Raw genomic sequence first — 19,352 nt, 5'->3', positions numbered from 1 at the left:
GCAGGTGCCACCCGGCCTGCCCCATCCAAAGGCCTCTTCCCAAGTGGCTGAGAGCCGCGGACAGAGGGACAGGGTGCTGGGGATCCCAGAGCTCCAGAGGCGACCGCAGGCCGCTGGGAGCGGGGGACTTCGAGCAGCACGCCACTGCTTCTCCAGGCAAGAGTCTGTTAGAGACCCATTACGCAAACGTGGCTCTAATGAGGTAAATAAAGCCAGGAAAGCTCTGCGGCCGCCGAGCGAGCCCGGCCCCTCCCTGCCCAGGCCCCTCTCCGCCCCTCCTGGAGCCGGCTGCCCCCTCCCCAGCCTCGCTCTCACCCGGGTCTAGGGGCAACGGAAACAGGATGTCACCAAAGACACAGGCCTGTGGCTCCTGGGCCTCCAGGTGTGCTGCACCCGAGGCTGGCCTCCCTCTGCCTCCGGGGGCTGCAGTCAACCTCAGGTGTCACACCCAGAGGAAGAGGACACCTCACTGGCCACCCTGTCCCCACATGCGCCCTCCCCCGGGAGACCCAGCACGGCCAGCAGGGGGTGGGATCCTTTCTGCCTTGAAGACCTGCTCAGGGAGGGAACTGCCACACCCAGCCGGCCACCCCTGGAGCTCTGGAGCTGCTGCCTCCTGTGCGGCAGATGCAGGAGGCCTGAGCCAGCCCGAGGTGAGGAGGAGCCTGTGTGAGAGCTGAGCCCGGCACTCAGACTGAGAAGCAAGGACCTTAGATCGAGTGTTACCCAGGCCCTGATGTGACCGAGAAGAACACATCTGGGTGTGGAGCGGCTTGCCTGAGACCACCCAAGTCACCAGGGGCAGACCTAAGACCAGTGACCTTTTCAGAACATCACAAGGGGGGACCTGAGCATAACCTGTCAATCCATGTCCACGAGGGTAAGAGGCAAAGCTGGACTGAAACTGGCTATGTCACTTCTTAGCTGTGTGACCTCGAGTAAACTACTTAACCTCTCGGTGCCACCATTTTTTCATCTATGAAATAGAGGCTGTGAAGGGCTAATTAAGATAACACATGTGAAGCGCTCACTTAGCACTTTAATGTCATAATATTAAATAAATGTGGGTTTTAAGTCCTCACTGGATTTCCCCAGGGCTTTAGGAGACATGCCACCGGACGATACCTGTGTCCAGGGTCGGCTGCCCAACACAGCAGCTCACAGACAGCACCCAGGTCTGACAGCCCAGGCCAGAGGCGCAGGCCAGCTTCCTGGGTGACTCGGGGTGAGGCTGACCTCTGTGTGACTGTAAGAGCCTGGGAACCTGCACCCAGGGCCGGAGAGCCACACACGGGGCAGGGGACGCACAGGGCCCCACACGCAGCACGGGTTCGCATCCTGGGCCACCATCACCAGGACCCACACGGGGTGGCTGGGAGCTCACTGCCTCCAGCTCTGCAGCCTGCAGTCCAAGCTGGAGGGAGGGCGAGGCTGGTTTCCTGAGGCCTCTCCTTGGCTTGTCACTGTGTCCTCGCGTGGTTGTCCCCTAGTCTGTGTGTCATCTGTGCCTTCATCCACCTCCCACCGCCTGCTGCTGTGCTGGGGACGGAACTCAGGTCCCCAAGCCTGCTAGGCAAGTGCTCTGAGCCTCATCCCCAGCTCTTGTCCTCTCCTTTGAAGGACACGAGTCACTTGGATCAGGGACGACCCCAATGGCTTCATTGTACCTTAATGGCCTCCTCAAAGGCTGTCACTAAACACAGCCACAGTCAGATTCACAGGATCTGGAGGGGCCAGTGCCGTCCCCACCTCTCCCGGGCCCCCTTGCTGGTGTGGTGGTCTCCAGCCACCTCTGGCGCCCCCACCCCATGGCAGGGCGTTGTCCTGGTCCTCTGTGGCGCTCTCCTGCCTATCTACAGTCGCCTTCCCTCTGTGCACGTGTGTCTCTGGCTCCGGAGGAGGTCCCTCTCCTGAGGATGGGACGCACCCCGTGATCCGCTTTGACACTGCGGCCCCTGGCAGAGACCCGAGGATGTGAGGTCCCACTGTGAGGTGCGGTAGGGGGTGGCTGCCAACGTATCGTTTTGGGGGACCCAACTGGGCCCCGAACGACACAGCCGATTATCTTTCCTCCCTTTTAAGGGAAGAAAAAGTGGAAATCTACAAATCCTCACCGCAAGCTGAGCCGAACCTGAAAGTGGAGCAGCGTCCAAAGTGAGCGAGCGCCTTGCCACCAATACGCATTTTGCATTATCACCTCGGCAGGCTCCGCCACGCCCGATCCCCAGCCCTTTGGGAAATGCAGAGGGGCTCAGACGACAGGAGCGTCTTCACGGCCAGGGCCTCAGTGACAGAGGAGCAAGCACCTGCAGAATAAGGAGCAGGCGGGGCCAAGCGGAAGGACTGTGTCCAGCCGGCCACCTACCAAGGGCTGCGGGAGAAGAGTACAGAGCGCCCCTTGAGAGAGGTGCCTGGGGCTGTTCGTGCGCATGCGCAACTCACCACCTTCCCCAGCAGGCACGCCCGCTGCGGGTACCCCAGCCACAGCCAGCCGGGAAGCGGTTCCTCACAGCCGCCTGGCGAGATGATTGCTGTCTTCCCTCACCAGCCCGCAGGTCTCTCCACTCCTGCCACCCAGGCCGCCCGTCACATGTCCTCCTGCCCTCCAGATGGTGATCTCCACCTGGCCTTCATGGTGGCCAAGTGGGAGACGTGAATGGGACCAGCAGGTGGATTCTAGAAAGGTTTCTCTCCCTGAAAATTCAGACACCTAAAGAGAAACTCACCTTCCTGCCTGAGCTTGGATAGAGTTACATGGAAACACGAGGACTGGAGCAGTGGCAGCCAGGCTATGACCAGGAGGAAACACACTTGAGGACAAAGATGCGGAAGACAGTCGCCTAGAAGGTTAGGGTGAGTCCTGGAAGTTTTCACTGATCCACTAAAGTAAGCAACCCTAGAGCCCCTCCTTTAGACGTCTGGCTATAAGAGCTCAAGTACACTGTTTTTAAACCCATAATTAGTCCAGTGTTCTTTTACCTTGAGTCAATAACATCCCACAAGCCAGGTGTTTTAATCTCCATACTTCTACCCTAACCCCATGGCTGAGATCACAGGGAGATATGAGATAGGATCTGTGGCTGTAAACTGAGCCACGTCTGAATTTTGAGTCCATGGTCCCCACAGGTAACACTTTCCTCTCTTGCCTCCTAAGCAAACCAGAGAAGCAGATGTTGGTCTCTTGGGCATAAGCCCCTCCCACCAACCCTGAGTGCACCCTGCAGTAGAAATGACCAACTGTAGTAGCAGGTGTGTAAGTCCCATTTTCCCAAGGAAGTCTCAGTCTACACCTGCACCCCAACATTTGTTGTCCATTTGGATTTTTTAAAAAAGGCACAGTCACCCTCCTGGCAGCTCAGCCTCCTGTCACCCCCTTCCCCAGCACTTACCACATGGCACTAACGTGAGGCTATTCTGCATTCCCAGCGCAAATGGGAAGGCAAGGGGCAGGACCCCGTCCAGTTCACGCCAATCATCTCACCTTGGTTACAGAGCTGAGCCACGGCAGCTGCCTGCTAACCTGAACCAAGCGCTAACAAGGTAAGAGGCTTAGGCTCAAAGGATTAAGTAGACCAGGAGAATGGGACAGAGGAATAGCTCCTGGAGGGAGAAACGGGGAGACTGAGTGCCTTTTCAGAATCCCTGACCCTCACCACCAGCCCCGTACAGACAGGGTCCCACAGGAAGCGGCAGAGCGCGCCCAGATATCAAGCCGTCTGACCCAACCTGGTCGCGCAGGCAACTGGTGCCCTGCATCATGCAACACGCACCTGGTGAACATGTGAGCCACACAGATGCCAACCAGCATGCAGATGCAGAGAGGTGCAGGAGCAGGAAGTCTGTCTGCTTCCTGAGAAAGCCCAGAGCACTGCAGATAGCCACTGAGATAAACTGCATGCTCCAAAACCAGAAGACTGTGAACAGCACCCTGGCTCAGGGCAGAGCAATGTGTGAATTCCACAGCAAGCCACTTTCTTGATCTCATGATTTCAACTCATACCTCAGCCAATGCCCCAAGTACGGCAAAGGCTTGCGGGTTCCCAGCTGGCGATGACATCAGGATCTTGCCTACCCCAAGGGAAGGCCCTATAAGGGAACAGTTGGGTAATACAGCAGCTCCACCCGCTCTGAAGGAACCACACATTCTTTCTGAAGAACTTTTGGGTTCAACTGTCACCACCACAGAGAGGCAGTTCCATGTGTCTGCCCTCTGTCTCCCTCCCAGGACTTACTTTCATTTAGCAAGGCATACAGAGTGCTCCACACGGCGCCAGGCACAAAATAGACACTCATTAAACATCAGCTCACTGCACAGGATTCCCGAGCCACTGACTCATATGCTGATATGTTCTGGATGCTGGAAGAAGGAATCCACGCATGCTGCCGCTTCTCTGTGATCAATGCTCGAAGCCAAAGCTGCCCGGAACATCCTAGATGGTACCTGTGCAAGCTCCCTCTGCTAAGCAAGTTGAGAAATTGGCTGGGTTCTCAGATTGAACGATTGAGGCCCACCTAACAGTGACAGAAAGATGGGGAAGAGGACCGGAAGCCGTGTCTCACCATGGCAGTGGGGGCCATGGGGGGAGGAGCCAGGAAGTGGCTGAGGCTCAAGGTGCTGCCTGCCAGGTGATCTCTGTGACATCTCCCAAGTTGAAACTGTAGGACCTGAAGACAAGGGCGCATGGCACATGGTCTGGAGGGCCAGTGGCCATCAGAATCTGCCTGGGACACCCTGACAGGGGACTTAAAAGGACGCCTCATCCGTAAGATCCTGAACTGAGCAAGCAGCAAAAGAGGTTCTGGCCTTCCCGACCCGGCTCACTTGCTGGCCTTTCCTGATGGGCAAGGCCAGGGCAGGTCCCCGCCCCCGCCCGCCTCCCCGCCTTTGTGCTGTGTCTCCAAGGCCCCTTTCAGAAGCTCTGCCGGGCCAGCCGGGCCTTCCTCCTCACTCTTCTCTGCTCTCGCTCATTCGCGCTGCCCTGGGCCTGAGCAGGTGGGAGTTTTGAGTCAGTGAAGGGCAAAGAGCCCCAGAATCTCCCCAGGCCCCTGAGGTCCTCAAGCTCACAGTCAGGAAGACCCTGGCCCAAGACCCAGGGAGAACTCACTTCTCCTCTGCGGGCGCCCCAGATGACAGGCCTCATGGACATCCAAAGCAGTAATAGGCCTGAGGTTTCTAATTTCCAGGGAAGACACCCCCCCACCTCAAATCCAGGTCAAGGCAGTAAATTCACCCCACTCGGGTCAATGGTCAAACCTCTACTCTGTGCTCCCTCCACGCCTATCAACCTCTCCATGTCCCTTTGAGGCAAGAGTCTTCATTCCAATTCCTTGTCTCCATTCCAGTCCTGGAGCGGACATTGCCAGGACTCAGCACTGGGGCTTCTGAGACCCACAGTCACCCCCAGCATCACCCCTGCCCCAGGCCTGGGTGAACTTGACCCCAGCTCTCCTCTGGAGAGCCCCGCTCTTCTTTGGAAGGTGCTGGCTGTATCTTCTCAGCGTCTCCAGGTGCCCTGCCGCTGGGAGGCTTCCCAGCTCTCTATCCACCACTGAACCGAGCACTCCAGGTCAGTGTCGGGAAGGCCCCCGTGGACTTGCCCGGACCTCAGCTCCAGACAGCAAACCTGGGGCACACCTCCAGGGGAGCCGTGCAAGGACACTGAGCACCTGCTGTGTGCCGGGCACTGTTTTAGGTCCTGGGGATTCACACATGAAAAGACTGGGCCTGTGTCCCCAACCCAGCAGTCCTGTGCCACAGGCAGCCAGCGCAGGGGCATCTGCTGTGCTCTCCTGCTTCACTTGCCATCTTCTCTCTGCCCCTCGTCACAGCTCTTTCGAGGCTTTGGATGCCCACATCCTGCCTCCCCAGCCGTGCCTGCTCCTGGAAGCAGGCTCCCGTCCCGCCCTGGACTCAGCCCGTGGCAAGGCCCTGCTCCCTGTGGATGTCAGGAAGAACGGGCGGCTGCTGCCCGACTCACTCCAGTGCTTGCAGCTGAAGCTGGCTCTCGGCTGTCGCCAGATTCTGCCAGCTGGGCCTCCAGCATGACACAGCATCCCCGCAGGCTCCCCTGAGCGAGGCCCTTCGTGACAAAGGATTCTCTGACAATGGGAGGAAGAGGTCTGCTCTTATTGTCACTGCAGCCCCCTCCTGTGGCACTCCACACAGGCAGGCTCCGCTCTGCACTGGGGCTCCTGCCCACGCGTGCTCCTCAGGTTCTCCCTAGAGTGTTGTCTGACTCCAGCTCCCTGCAGAGACGTCGGCCTCGCCTTCTCACCCCAACCCGCAGACCCGCCCTGGCAGGCAGAGGCCCGCGCAGTCCACAGGCCAGAAACCTGGGCGTCTCTGGGGTGCCTCCTTAGTCCCCCAAATCTAAGCAATCTCTGCAGACCTCATTCCACAGATATGTTTGCCATATGCCTTTGGCCCAGCCCAGGTGTGACCTGGACACAGTGTGGAACCTCATCACCCGGCGGCTGCCCGGCCTCTGGTGATGCTCCTCTCTGATCCACGGCTGCACACCTCTGCTCTGCTCAGAGCCTGCAGCCGAGCTCACGCAGCTCCTCTGCTCTGAGGCTGTGTGCCTGGTCGCCCTTGCATTTGACCTCACTGCATGTGGTTCCTTCCCAAAGCCAGGCAGCCTGAGGCCTCTACACCCCTGTGCATGCCAAGACTTCTCCCTGAATGCCCTTCCCCTGGCTAGTTCCTTCTCCATTAGAATTCAGCTCCCGAGTTGTCTCCCTCAGGAAGCCCTCCGTGATTGCAGGTTCTATAAGACCCGTGGGCTTTCCTCTACCACTGGGCTCACATTGAATTGAACAATTAAAAGTGTACCTCTTGCACTGGACAGTGGGACCTTTGGGGCAGGGGCTGGACCCTGCTGAAGCCCCGGGACCTAGCACAGAGCCAGAGAAGCCTGTTCTACTACCTGCAGAACAATCAGCCAAAGCTCTTTGGCCTGCTCTGTCCCACCCATGTACGCAGTTTCCCCTTCACCACTTTTGGTCCATTGTCCCAGCTCAAAACTTCTTACACCACAAAATCAGACTAATTTCCAAAGTCACCTCCTCCATGAAATTACCCCAAACTGGCCCCACTCTACAAATCATCACCATGGTAACTACCTCCCGTCCTTCATCCATCTTGCCCCTGGGGTAAGTTAGCGGTTGGATCTAACTAGCTCTTGGCTGGATGTGTCAATAGTGGGCACAAAGAAGCTGTAAAAGGTTCAAGGCCCTCACTCACAAAACCATAATGACAGTGTCAGATGGTGAGCCACCCAGGCTCTGGGCACGGAGTTTGACATCTGAAGAGCAGGATTCAGATCCCTGCTCTACTTTTTATTTGTGACTTGGGCAAGTCACCACAGAGACTCAGTTTCCTCATGTGCAAAATAAAGATGATGACGATCATCTCCTGAACAGGTAATGGTCACAGACCATGGTCAAAGGCCGATGGGGTGATTTGGGCGAAAACTGTGCAAACTGTAAAGCCAAGTCAAGTGCAGGGTATACGCGTCCTCTGTGCCCACCAAGCCCCATCCCATCCCTGTCCTCCTTGCGAGTTGTTTGTCCTTACTTGAGGATCAACTGAGAATCAAATGACATCTATGGATCCTCCTCATAGAAAAATGCACATAACACGTTGGCAAACCCTTCCAGGAGATTCTGAGGACACTCCACAGGGAAAGCCACAGACCAAACAAGAGCACTAGGAAGCCCCAGGCCCTTGCATGCTCTCATTCATTCCTGGGCACCAAAGATGGATCTTGAAGGAAAGCAATCTCAAGTTTAAAAAATGAATTCCAGAACCTTCCCAGAACCCATGGAAAAATATGAAGATGGAGAGTTCTCACTCTTTGGGAAATAAAGACCCAACTTCTTTCTGATAAGCATCTAGCACAGAAAAAAAGATCGGATGAGATATGAAAACCCAGGCTTTCTATCTCCATTCTGCCAAAGGCTCACTATTACCTTGGGCAAGTCATTTCATTTCTCTGGGCCTTGAAGTCTTCACATGGATATTCAGTAATCTATAAGGCCCTGCCCAGCTCAGGTTACCTAGGATCCAGGGTGGGTCTGTTCTTATCCTGTTCTGAACCACAGCTCAGCCTGGGCATAATGCAGAAGAAAACCCAAGCCTGAAAGTGAGCAGCTTCAGGAGCCCACAAGTGAGCAGGTGTGAAAGAGAAATCCCTCTCCGAAAGCTGCCAGAGCAGCTGCTAGGTGATCAGGTAAGTTATCAGAACTGCCATCTTTTGGAGAATCCTCAAAAAAATGCAATTTCACATGACTGTAATCTCTAGCGAATCAGGAGGATGAGACAAGAGGATCATAAATTGGAGGCCAGCCTCAACACCTTAGTGAGACCCTGCCTCACTAAGAACTAGGATGTGACTCAGCAGTAAAGTACCCCTAGGTTCAATCCCAGTACCCAAAAAACAAAAAACCCTGCAATTTGCCTATTTGCACCTCAAGGTCTCTCGGTGCGCAGGATTCTCTCTCCAACCTAATCACTGCTTCTTCCTTCATGATCGGAGCAGCAAAGAATATAACCTTAAAACAAAGGTGGTGGACCCCCAAATTGAAATAAAAGTGAAAAACAATGTCATGGACTACAGAATTTACAGAAGATAAAAAGGCAGCCCCACACTAAAACATCTATGCAGACCTGTAAAGCAGAAGGCACCAAACCAGATAGGGCTCGAGGGAGACCTTGACCTCAGCCTCTGAGTCACAGCACATCAGAGCTGGGGAGGAACCATGGAGAACATTTCAACAGCTCCTCACTGCTCAGAAGAACCTGTTGGTTGGCTTCACCATAAGTTTCCAGCAGTTGACTACCTTCTGAAGAAGGGCATACCTGTGGGCCCACCCTCGAGATTCCAAATAGCCTGGAGTCCAGCATAGCAGGGACATAAGGGCCTTCCCCACCCCGGTGGCTTCCTTCTGCATTGGCTCTAAGATAAGAAGCAGCATGACAGGCCCTTTGCAACCAACATATGTGAAACCAACCACATCCCAGGGTGAAGGCGCTAAAATATTTATGACTTGTTCCCTCCTGTGGGCTCTGTTATTGCATTGTAACTTAACTATTTCTGCTATACTACCTTTGTGTGCCCCAGACAATAAATTATCTAGCCTAAACAGATGTTTAATAAACATTTGCTGGACTTTACTCTTTCATTTATCTCTATAGCTAGAATGCATTTTTGAAATTTAACACACAGCAGAGACCCATGTGATAAATTTTCTTGTATGCCCCTCTAAACATACAAAGTTGTAGGTTCCCAGTACTTATTTGTGAATGAATGCTTGACTAGCTGACTAGTTGGCCCAAATCCTCCAAGCTGTCTCAGGACCCTTCATATACAAGAACTGAGAAATTCACTCAGGCAAGTTTGAGCTCTTGGCTGTTTTCTGGGCTTTTCCATCCCTGGAGTTGGAGGGGGACAGGAAGAATAACCAGGGAAGTTTCCTCAGGAAATCTACATTTTAAATCTGTTTGCTTTGACACCAGTTATTAAAGAAAACTTGTATTCAATAAGGACTCCATGCTCACACCCATATGAACATGGACATATATTGCATAAACAAGTACATCACATATATTTGTTATATGCTGGTATGTACTGGATATATCACAGCTGTGCGCCCTCATCAACAGCGGATTCTTACATGAGTGATAACACTTCTGGTCTTAATGGCTATTTTCATTTGGAACTGGTAGCAAGTCAAAAGTGTTAATTTATCCCTTGCTTAGGTTCAGTACCTCCTGAGGTATCAAGAGCCCGCTCCAAAAACAAAACAAAACAAAACAAAAAACAAAAGTAGTCCCAATTTAAATAAAAAGCTATAGGCTGCCAAGAGAAATCACAGAGGAGTAAAGCTGTCCTTCCTCTACTGAAGCCTTAGGCAAGTCATATCACTTGCTGAGCCTTAGCGCCTCATCTGTAAAATTGGGTTCCCTCCCCTCCCTCAAGAGCTTCTTAAGTGCAATTAAGGGTTAAGGTGGGAGCTGCCAAGGAAGTCAGAGGGACATATTGTAATTCTAGTAATCTGTTAATCACAAATGGTCTTGTACCCCAGAACGCATTACAAAATCACTGTGTTTGAGCTACTCCTTATCCAGGACGGATACTTGACACAACGGATGAGGTGGTCTACAAGTAAGTGGAATCCTGTTTCGCTCAGAGGGAGTTTCCTGGGGTCAGGGAAAACAGAGACCAGACTGTCCTGGCCGCCTTCTAGCGTCTGTTCAGGGGGCATTCTGTTCCTGTATAATTGGGTTGTCTTGAAATTCAAGCAATTTCCTCGCACGGCCGGGGCCTGCTGGGAGCCGAGATTCCAGAGGTTTTCGGCCCAGTCCCAGCACTGGGCAGGAGGAACCCGGGCGGTCAGCCTGGCGCCCCTCCCCGCACTCTGGGCGGCTCCTTCCTCTCCAGCTCCGCGCAGCGACACTCGTGCTGTGTCACTTTCACCCCGTGGAGGCTCCAGCCCGCGCTGAGTCGGCAGCTCCCGCGGCTTCCTCCGGGGTGGAGCGGACCCCTAGCCGCGGAGATTATCCGGGCGGCCGAGATGGAGCGCAGCACACGCGGGAATGGCGGGCAGCTGCGCGCGGCCGGCTGGGCTGCGGGCTGCGGCGGGCTGGGCCCGGGCTGCGGCGGCCGGGCAGAGACTTCGGTCCCTACGGTCCCCAGACTGAAGAATTGTCGGGGGGCGGGAGCGCGTAGAGCGCGCGGATCCTCTCCAAGGTCTTCTAAGACAGCGACGAGCACGCGCACCCACAGGGCGTCTCGGTGCAAGGGTCAACTAGCGTGTCAGGGGGTGGGGGTGGCGACGCGCGCGCCCGCGGCTTCTCCCCGCCCCGCCAGACCAGCCTCCCGCGCCTCGGGGTTGGAAGACAGCTGGCGGGGTCAGGGGGCGTAGGGGACACCGAGGGAGAGGCATACGGCGCGCAGGGGACGCCCGCACCTCTGACTAGCGCACTCTACCCCAGGTGTCCCCCTGCCCAGAGTCTCAGGTTTCCGCTCCAAGTAACCCGGGAGCGCGCACACGCGCGTGGACAATCTGACAGCAAACCCAACTCGAACCACCGGCGGCAGGCTGGACGGGTCCCGCGCAGGAACCGGAGCACGCGGGCCCACTACGCCGCGGTGCGCCCCGCCCCCCACACCACGCCTGAACAGTGTGTACACACAAACAGCTGGGCGGGGGAGGCGACGCCTCGCTGGGGTAGGGAGCTCACCGCGCTGCCAGCCTCCTTCCCTCCACCCGCCGCGCCCCCTTCCCTGCTCGCACACACCCAGCCCCAACCCCGAAAACTCCGCGAAGCCAGGCAGCCAACGCTGCAAGACAAGTGTATTTTACTCTCGACGGAGAGAAACGTCCAGTTCGGATGCGCGGTCCGAGGGTCGCCTCTCGGTGCCTCCAGTCACCCGCACACCACCTCGGGGGACCCCAGACCTCCGCAACAGCAGAAGCCATAGCCACCGCCCGCCGCCCCCCCCACCTCCCGCGCCCGCCATTCCCCGGCGGCGAGACAGTCACCTGCTCGTTGTCCTGAAGAACCGGAGCCAAGCCCACTCCGCAGCCTCTGGGGTCACTCTCTACCAAGAGCTGGCTTTTCAGAATCTGTCAACTTAACCCCCGCACGGCCTCGGACCTGGCTTATCTATTCTCCAGGTCCGATTGCACCGCGGCCACAGAAATAATGATTATAAAAGCCAGCAGAATCACAACTGTGGGGAATGGCCAAAGCTGCGACCGCAGTAGATCCACCAATTCGGTTTCCTCCTCTGCTCCCATCCCCCGCGGTCCCCACGGCCCGCGGGCTCGCTGGGGACGGAGGGAGGGATCTGCTGCCTGTCTAGACGACGGCCATCCACAGACATCCCCGAGCACGCGGGGACCGGCGCGCACACTCACACACAGTCGCTGCCACAGACACAATCCGTCACCACCGCAGGGAGGGGAGGTGTGGGGACACACTCGCGGGGTCCCTCCGGCAGCTCCGAGTGCGGCAGCCGGTGGCCCTGAGCCACCATCCCGAACCTCGCTCCCTACCTCGGCGAAGCGCGGTCAGAACAGCTGCAAGTTTGCCTGGTACTAAACCAACTGCTCGATGCAGCAAATGCGGGCTTCAAAACAAAAGGGAGAGGAATCACGCTCGCTCGCTTCCTCCCCCCGGGTCGGAACCCGGCACATGACAGCAGCTATACTGTGCGGCTCGAACGCGAGTCCGCTCCAACCGACCGTCCCCCAAGAACCCCCCTCAGCTCCGGAGCTCCAGGGCCACGGCTCCCTACCGGGCGGGGAAAAGGGCAGGGAATGGGACAAACCCAGGGACGGGGCGAGATCGTAGGGTGCAGTCCCCTACAGAGAGGGAGGAGAGGGACAGTGGATGGGTGCGGACACCCCGCTCGCTGAGGCGCAGGGAGGGGGAAGGGGGCTAATTGTTTGGGGCGGTTTTCCAGGATTTATCTATAAGCACGCGCACGTCACGCAGCCCTCCTCCCGGGTCCCCGAATCGATCAGCAAGCTGGAACGACTAAAGGAGGACGGACGAGGGATGCTCACCTCGGGTTTCCTCTGCTCGCCGCGCCAAGCCCGCGTCGGGGGTGGGGGAAGGGGACAGGGAAGGGGAAGGGAGGGACCAGGCTCCGGAGAGCCTACTCCTGCCTGGAGTTCGGCGCGTCCCAGCAGCGGAGGGGATAGGGCGCCCCAGCGCACCGAACCAGCCGAAAGGGGAGGGAGGGAGGGAAGGGAAAGAGGGAGGGAGGGGCGGGTAGGGGGGAGGGAGTAGAGGAAGGAAAAAAAATGATCCCGGTTCTGACACAGGGAAAGAGAATGTAGGAGAGTGACGTCCAGGCCCCGCCTCCCCCTCCGGCCACGTGCAAAGACTTGAAAGGAAAGAGGGCGGCGGGAGGCCTGCTGGGTAATGTAGTTCGCCTTTCTTTCCCGGGATGGCGGGCCCTGGAAAGCCGGGTATCGCCGGGACGCGGTGGATGCCTCCGAGTCGTGGACCAGCCCAATCTAAATACACCGAAATATGCCGCCCAAAGACTCCTGGTGCTGGCGCTGCCTTGGGTGGGGACCTCTTCGGTGGAAGAAAGGGGGGCGGAGGCGCGGTCCAGGCTGGCAGGGAAACGCTTCATTTTAGAGTCAGGAAAGCTTTAAGGATGAGGACTTCCGCGCGTAAAGTGCAAAGCCTGTTCTAATGGCAGATAAAAGAGAGCTTTGTGTAAGCACTGGGGGGCCCAAGTGGCGTTATTAATGCTGCATTAAGTGCCACCGTCGGTTATTGAGATGCATATGTTATAATTAACATTTGAGCATCTCTGTGGCAGGGGCGGGATGTTGTAATTAGACATGCACTTTGCAACCAATTAATTTTCCATTGGCCATGCTAAAGACTGGGACATGGTAGCTGCGAGAATTTGATGCCATGGATAATTCAGTCATCATTTAACCAAATCACCACAGTTTTGGTTAAAACTGAACTTTGCATGGCCTTTAGGACAAATAGCATATTGTAGCCTCACCAAGTGAGGATCAGGAAGGCACTGGAAGAACTGGGACCTATAGAACATACAGAAACCCATTTACTGATGGAGTCTCATGACATTTGGGGACCACTCCCCACAGACCAGGCACACCTGGGAATACCAGCAAGGCAAGATCCTCAGTGTGTGCCCTCAAGTTCAGTCTAGTAGAAGAGCCATATCAGTGAAAGTGTAGGGGATAGGTTAACACTTAACATAGGGATGAACACCAAGTGCTATGGAACCCCTGGAGGAGCAGCCAACCAGGATGGAGGGTGGAGCCTGTGGAAGAGGCTCTGGGAAGACTTGCGGGGGAGGTGGTACTTGAGCAAAGAATTGCTAAGACTTTTGATAAAGATAAAGGAAGGGGCAGGCATCTGACTAAGGCCACCGGGCATAAAGCCTCCACGTTCGAGGGAAGAAAGCTAATTCTGAAGGTCCCGGAGATTTGGCAGGACAGAGAAGGGGGCAGTTTGTTGGGGGAGAGGTCAGTGCAGCCAGAGGAGGCTGGCTAGAGGGTGAATGTGGAGGGCAGAAGGAGCCTGGGACAGCTGCCCAGAAGAGGTGGGACTTGGCCTGGGCTAGAAGGATGGGTGGGATTTTGTTTAGTATGGAGAGCTTGTCTTCTAGGCTTGAGATCCTGAACTCACCAAGTCCTTGGTGGAAAGCAAAGAAGCACACACATTCACATCCTGTAGAGGCTCATTTGATTCTTGGACTAAAGGTCAGGGTGGGTGTCTCAGCCCCCAGTTCCCCACCCTCCAGCTGGAGGAAGGCAGCTGGTCCAGAGACTTGAGCAGGGGCTTCTCCATAGCCAAGTGCTGGTAAAAGCCAGTTGTCCGGGTGCCAGACTCAGCCCTCCCCCACCACCAAAGGAACGCATTTAAGTACACCTGACTCCTCCTGCTGGTTTGTGCCTCTTAGCATGTATGCCTCATTGGCTCAGCAGTGAGTTATTTTTATGCTTTAACATCTGGACAATTTCCTGGATTTACCAAATATTAACTAATAGCACTGGATTCTCCCCTTTCAGCAAATCCCCATTTCGCTGCCTTTTTGTCAGTGAAGTTCTGCACCTTGTGTGACAGTCATGCCATCTGCAAAGGAAACAGGAATGCAATTGTCTGGGCCTCGGCTTTGCTCTGGCTTGAAACCACACCCCCAGAGGTGAGGACAGGCTGAGCAATGTGCAGAATGTGAAATAGCTGTGGGGGGCAGCCCCACAGAGGGGCGTGGACCTGGGACCAACTAGCCAGTGGGGACATTGGGCTCTCCAGTTAGCCCGACCTCTGGGTGTGAATCCCCAGCACATTCCTTCCTGCTTCTGGGACCTTAGGAAGCCAACTTAACCTTCAGAAGGGGTGACCTTGGGCATCTTGCTCAACAGCTTTCTTGACCTTGTGAGAATCAGTGATGATAATGTATTTAAACTGAGCCTGTCACATGGAAAGTGCTCAGTAATGGTTGAGTCTCTTTCTGGTCCCAATTGGGCCAATAAGAATGACCCCTGAATTTTCCTTGCAATACACTCAGACCAGCAGAGCCCATGTCACAGGAAAGAATCCCAAGGGGCGGGGCGTGACTTCATGCTCATGTGGGAAATGAGTTAGGTTTGTCCTCAGGAACCTTGACCCAGTTCTAGTCTTTGCTTACTACCACCCCCTCATCAACTGACTGACTTATATTCTCCCCCTCCCACTCTGCTTTCCAAAGACCCCGTACTGAGTCACCCACCCAAGATCGCCTTCTCTGGACAGTGCCCTGAAATCCCACGTTGCTATCCATCAAACTGACCTCAGAGCCCGGCCCTCTGCTTTACCTCCACTCTACTAAGCCTTCACAGATCCTCCTCAGGTCCTCTATTTATTCTCTGCTCCAACCCTGACATTGTTGTCCCTTATTCAAAGCTCTCCAGAGTGGCCTCTGATGATAGGTGTTTCTGGCTGGAATGGGGACTTTGGGAGGAAGGCTCTGTGGATCCTCAAACTGAATGAAGTTCCCAAGTGTGAGGCCTGGGCTTAGGTGGCCCTCATCTGAGGCCCGGCCTTCCCTGCGTGGTAACTGATCTTTACCCAACCTGCGAGCTGGAGTCAGAACAGCTGCTGGCTGCAGAGTTATGACACTGGCATTGGGCAACTGGAGCTTTGATGGCCAGGAGTGGTCTGACTTGACACACATAGCCTGGAAATGAAGACCAGAGTGTTTCTTCTGTTTTAAGCTGTTGCTTCTCCTAATCCACGTGCGCCTAAGACAGGCAAAAGGACGGATTTCTCCTTTCTTTTGATCTCTCTGCTCCCTCTAGAGCCTTTCCAGGGAGAAGGTACCCCCATCAGTCCTCACATTTATTTATTTATTTATTTTATGTTTGTGCTGGCACTGAAACCCAGACTCTCGCACATGCTAAGCACATGCTCTACCACTGAGTATGCCCCTGTCCCCTCACCTTGATTGAGGGCCTGGTGGTACTCACCGGAGTGCTGGGAGAGAGAAGCCACCTGCCTGTAGGAGCTGAAAGACCAGGCTGACACCCAGGAGATGGTAGGAGACAGATGAATTGCCCCACTGCATGAGGGAAACTTAAAAGTAAACTAACGGCTACAGTGCTCAGAGAGAGTTCTGGAAGGAGGGAGGGACTAGAGGCACTTGTGTCTTCCCTTCCGGAAGAGATCAACAGTAGTCCAAGTCCCTGCATTGGCCTGGAAGCACTGCAGAGGTAGTGAGTTTGGGTGGGAGCAAGAATGGCCTCATTGTGCTGCTTGGTGACTGATGACCTCGCAGGAGGAGGATGTCGCCCGTCTGATGTCTGTGCTGTTACTGTGGTGTTGGCCTCGGGAGATAACGGCTCCATAGAACCAGGTTAAATTTCACCCATGCCTCATCTCAGCTTCCACTGTACAACCCCAAAGACCATTGCCTGAAAGGCAGATGCAAAGTGATTGTGTAAGGTGACATCGGCTGTGGAGGAAGGGCCAGGGATGGAGAAGGATGAGCATAAGAAAAGCACAAGTGGAATAAGAACTAATCCAAGGGACATTCATGGGGAGCATGCTGTGCATGAAGTGTGGCCAGGCACCTATGGGGTCCCAGGTTCCACCTGCCCCTATCCTGCTGGGTTGCATTTCCTCCCTCTGGCCTCAGTTTCCACACCTGTAAAATGAGACCCTTGAACTCTGATCTCTAAGATTATCTCCAAATCTGAAATTCTCCCTTCAAGAAGCTTACAATTTCATTGGCAAAAGCCGTGACATTGATAAGCCCAAAGGATGAATTTTAAGCTGTTTAATTTCAGTAGAGCAGGGTTTGTGATATTCATTAAACCAAGCCCCAAAGTTCACCAACATAAAGCAAGCAGGTCTTGTCTTGCAACATTCAAGGACAGTAAGTCTGAAGGCCATGAGTCATCAGCCGTTCCTCAGGTCCCTCAGAGTTAAAGGTCAGACCTCACAGGCCAGTGGCATGAGCGCCTTCCATAGCCTTGTACCTCCTGAGGGCCTGGAAAAAGATACACTCCCTATCTGTCCAAGACACAAGGGTCCTTGTTTACCAGGCCATGCTCCAGAAAAATGGAATCCTCACCCCAGGAGGGGCAATGGAGGTTAATTGACCTGAGCTGTGAACCTGATCCAAGGCTCCATTGGCTAGGCTGGCCTGGCTCCATTGGAGGAACTGAGCCAATCAGATTAATTCTAGCAAAAATATGAAGAAAGAGACTGACAAACTTCTGTTCATTGGTGATGGACCTAGGCTTTTGGACAAGAAGGGCCAGGTGGGAGAGAAAGAAGCAGTGGAGGGGGTTGGAGGTAGAGGAAGGCTGGGTGGGGGAAGATACCTCGGGTAGCTTGGTTCCTGACTTTTCCAGTTCTCAGTCACTGGCTGCTTGACTGCTCCTCTGGGATCCCTGATCATCTTCATCCTTATAGCATTCCTCTTTGTCTTTATTCTCTGTTAGGTTGAGTGCGTTTCTGATCTTTATCATTTAAAGACCCACATCCAGAACTGCCTGAAAGAGACCAAGCACAGGGAGAGGAATCAGGCCTTTGTAAACCCTCCTGTGGGACTCCCTTCTCTGAAAATATCTTCCCTTTTCTATTCCAGATGTCTCCCTCTTCAACCAGTTTACAATTCATGCCTGCTAAGGTCTTATTCTGAAATGTCAGCAAAATAATTTGACCTTGAACCATCTGCAACCTCTAGATCCCCTTTGAAAGAAAAATAGCAAATATATTAATTGAGCAATTACTATTTGCCAGGCAACAAGTAAAACACTTTTTGTGCTTTTCCTCATTTAGTTGACACTGGGGGGAAAGCTGAGGCTAGGAAGGGTGAAGAATTTGCTTAAAGGCACACAGCAAATAGGTAGGTGGTGTGGGTCTCAGAGCCAGCAAGCTTAGCCACATCCCTCATCTCAAACATCAGCAAACACCTCTCCTTCAGGTAGGTGGACATTCCCCTTCACTGGGGACATTGTTCTTCCTCATTAGTGCATTAGTAATAAGCCATCTTTTTCTTTTTAAAATGAGGCTTCAAAGATTGTGTGTGTGTGTGTGTGTGTGTGTGTGTGTGTGTAAGCACAAGTTTATCCATATTTGATGTCTCAGATGATTCTATGCCATAGAAAATTGATCCTATTCATCTACCTTATCGGTCAAAAAAGGGTTTAATCCCACAGCCACAAGATATATTTGCTTATCTATTTATTTATTTAATATGTTCATCAAAAGATGCATTTTAAATGATGTTCTAGGATGAAAAAAGTTCTTAAAATTTTTAAATTTTCTTTTACTAATTAGTGAGTCAAAGCTTCCCTTTTGGTCTTAGGGAAGTTTACTTTTTGTCTATTTTTAACATAAAAAAGTAAATATCACAATGTTCTTTTTCTGCCCCTCCCCCCACCCCCTCACCCCTATCCCCCTGCCAGTGACTCATTTGACAGCATACACATCTGGGACCCACATAGCACACTGAAATTTAAATATTTGTCACAGTCCCTCATTTTTTAATAATTAAAATGATTGCAGGAAATAATGAAGATAGAGCCAGCTGAATCTGAGTTTTATGTTTTTTTTTATTGTAAACAAATGGGATACATGTTGTTTATGTTGTTTTTGACTTAGTACCCTAGCATTTTTAACTTTTAAAAATTTTAAACAAGTGACTTATTATGTGTGATTGTAATAGATAGCATTGTTTATGCATTTTGCATCCTACTTAATAAAATTAAAAACGCATTATTTTCTGTGTTATGGAAAGGTCTTTAAAGACGTTTGGAAAATCACTTAAACAGCATTTTTTAGCCACAGTACTTATGAAGTGCATATAGTGCATTTACTCTTAAGAGATCATGAATGGCCAGTACATAGAAAAATGGGCATTAATCTACATTTATGAAATCTCACAGGTTAGTTCAGAAGACAGATGTATTATTATTGTCATTTATTGTTATTATTTTGTTGTACTGTGGATTGAACCAAGAGGCACTCTATCACTAAGCTACATCCCCACCCCTTTTTAAATTTTATTGAGATAAGATCTCCTTAAATTGGCCTCCTGAGAAGCTGGAGTTGCCAGTTTACACTAACAGGACCAAATGACAAATGCATTGTAAACAGAAATGTCAGTATAAGATACAAATGCAAAACAAGCCAGATATATAACACAGACAGTGATTATTCAGGGAAAAGGCAACCCTAGAAAGCTAGTGTGGCAGGGGTAGATCCACAGGACAAGCCGGCTGAACCAAGCTTTGGCCGTGGAACTTGCCGGGCTGAGCCAGTGCTGAAAGAGGGACACCAGCAGGCCAGAGGCAGGAGG

General features: G+C 53.3%; 1 protein-coding gene across 6 annotated transcripts in view; it reads right to left on the bottom strand.

The window, feature by feature from the left end:
- The window catches only part of Ctif (cap binding complex dependent translation initiation factor), a 283,522-nt gene extending 270,705 nt beyond the window's left edge, over positions 1 to 12,817 (bottom strand). For 3 of the 6 annotated variants that reach the window (XR_007105188.1, XM_047526492.1, XM_047526496.1), the window contains exon 1: positions 12,577 to 12,817. The gene's annotated coding sequence lies outside the window, so the exon portion shown is untranslated. Of the gene's footprint in view, positions 1 to 12,063; positions 12,088 to 12,576 lie in introns of those variants that run through there. The other 3 variants (XM_047526497.1, XM_047526498.1, XM_047526493.1) reach the window with 2 other exon arrangements.
- Positions 12,818 to 19,352: the final 6,535 nt, after the last annotated feature.

Source organism: Sciurus carolinensis, chromosome 15, assembly GCF_902686445.1.
Source record: "Sciurus carolinensis chromosome 15, mSciCar1.2, whole genome shotgun sequence".
NCBI classification, from domain to species: domain Eukaryota; kingdom Metazoa; phylum Chordata; class Mammalia; order Rodentia; family Sciuridae; genus Sciurus; species Sciurus carolinensis.
The sequence above is the reverse complement of the archived record's forward strand: the minus strand, read 5'-3'. Positions and strand labels throughout refer to the sequence as shown.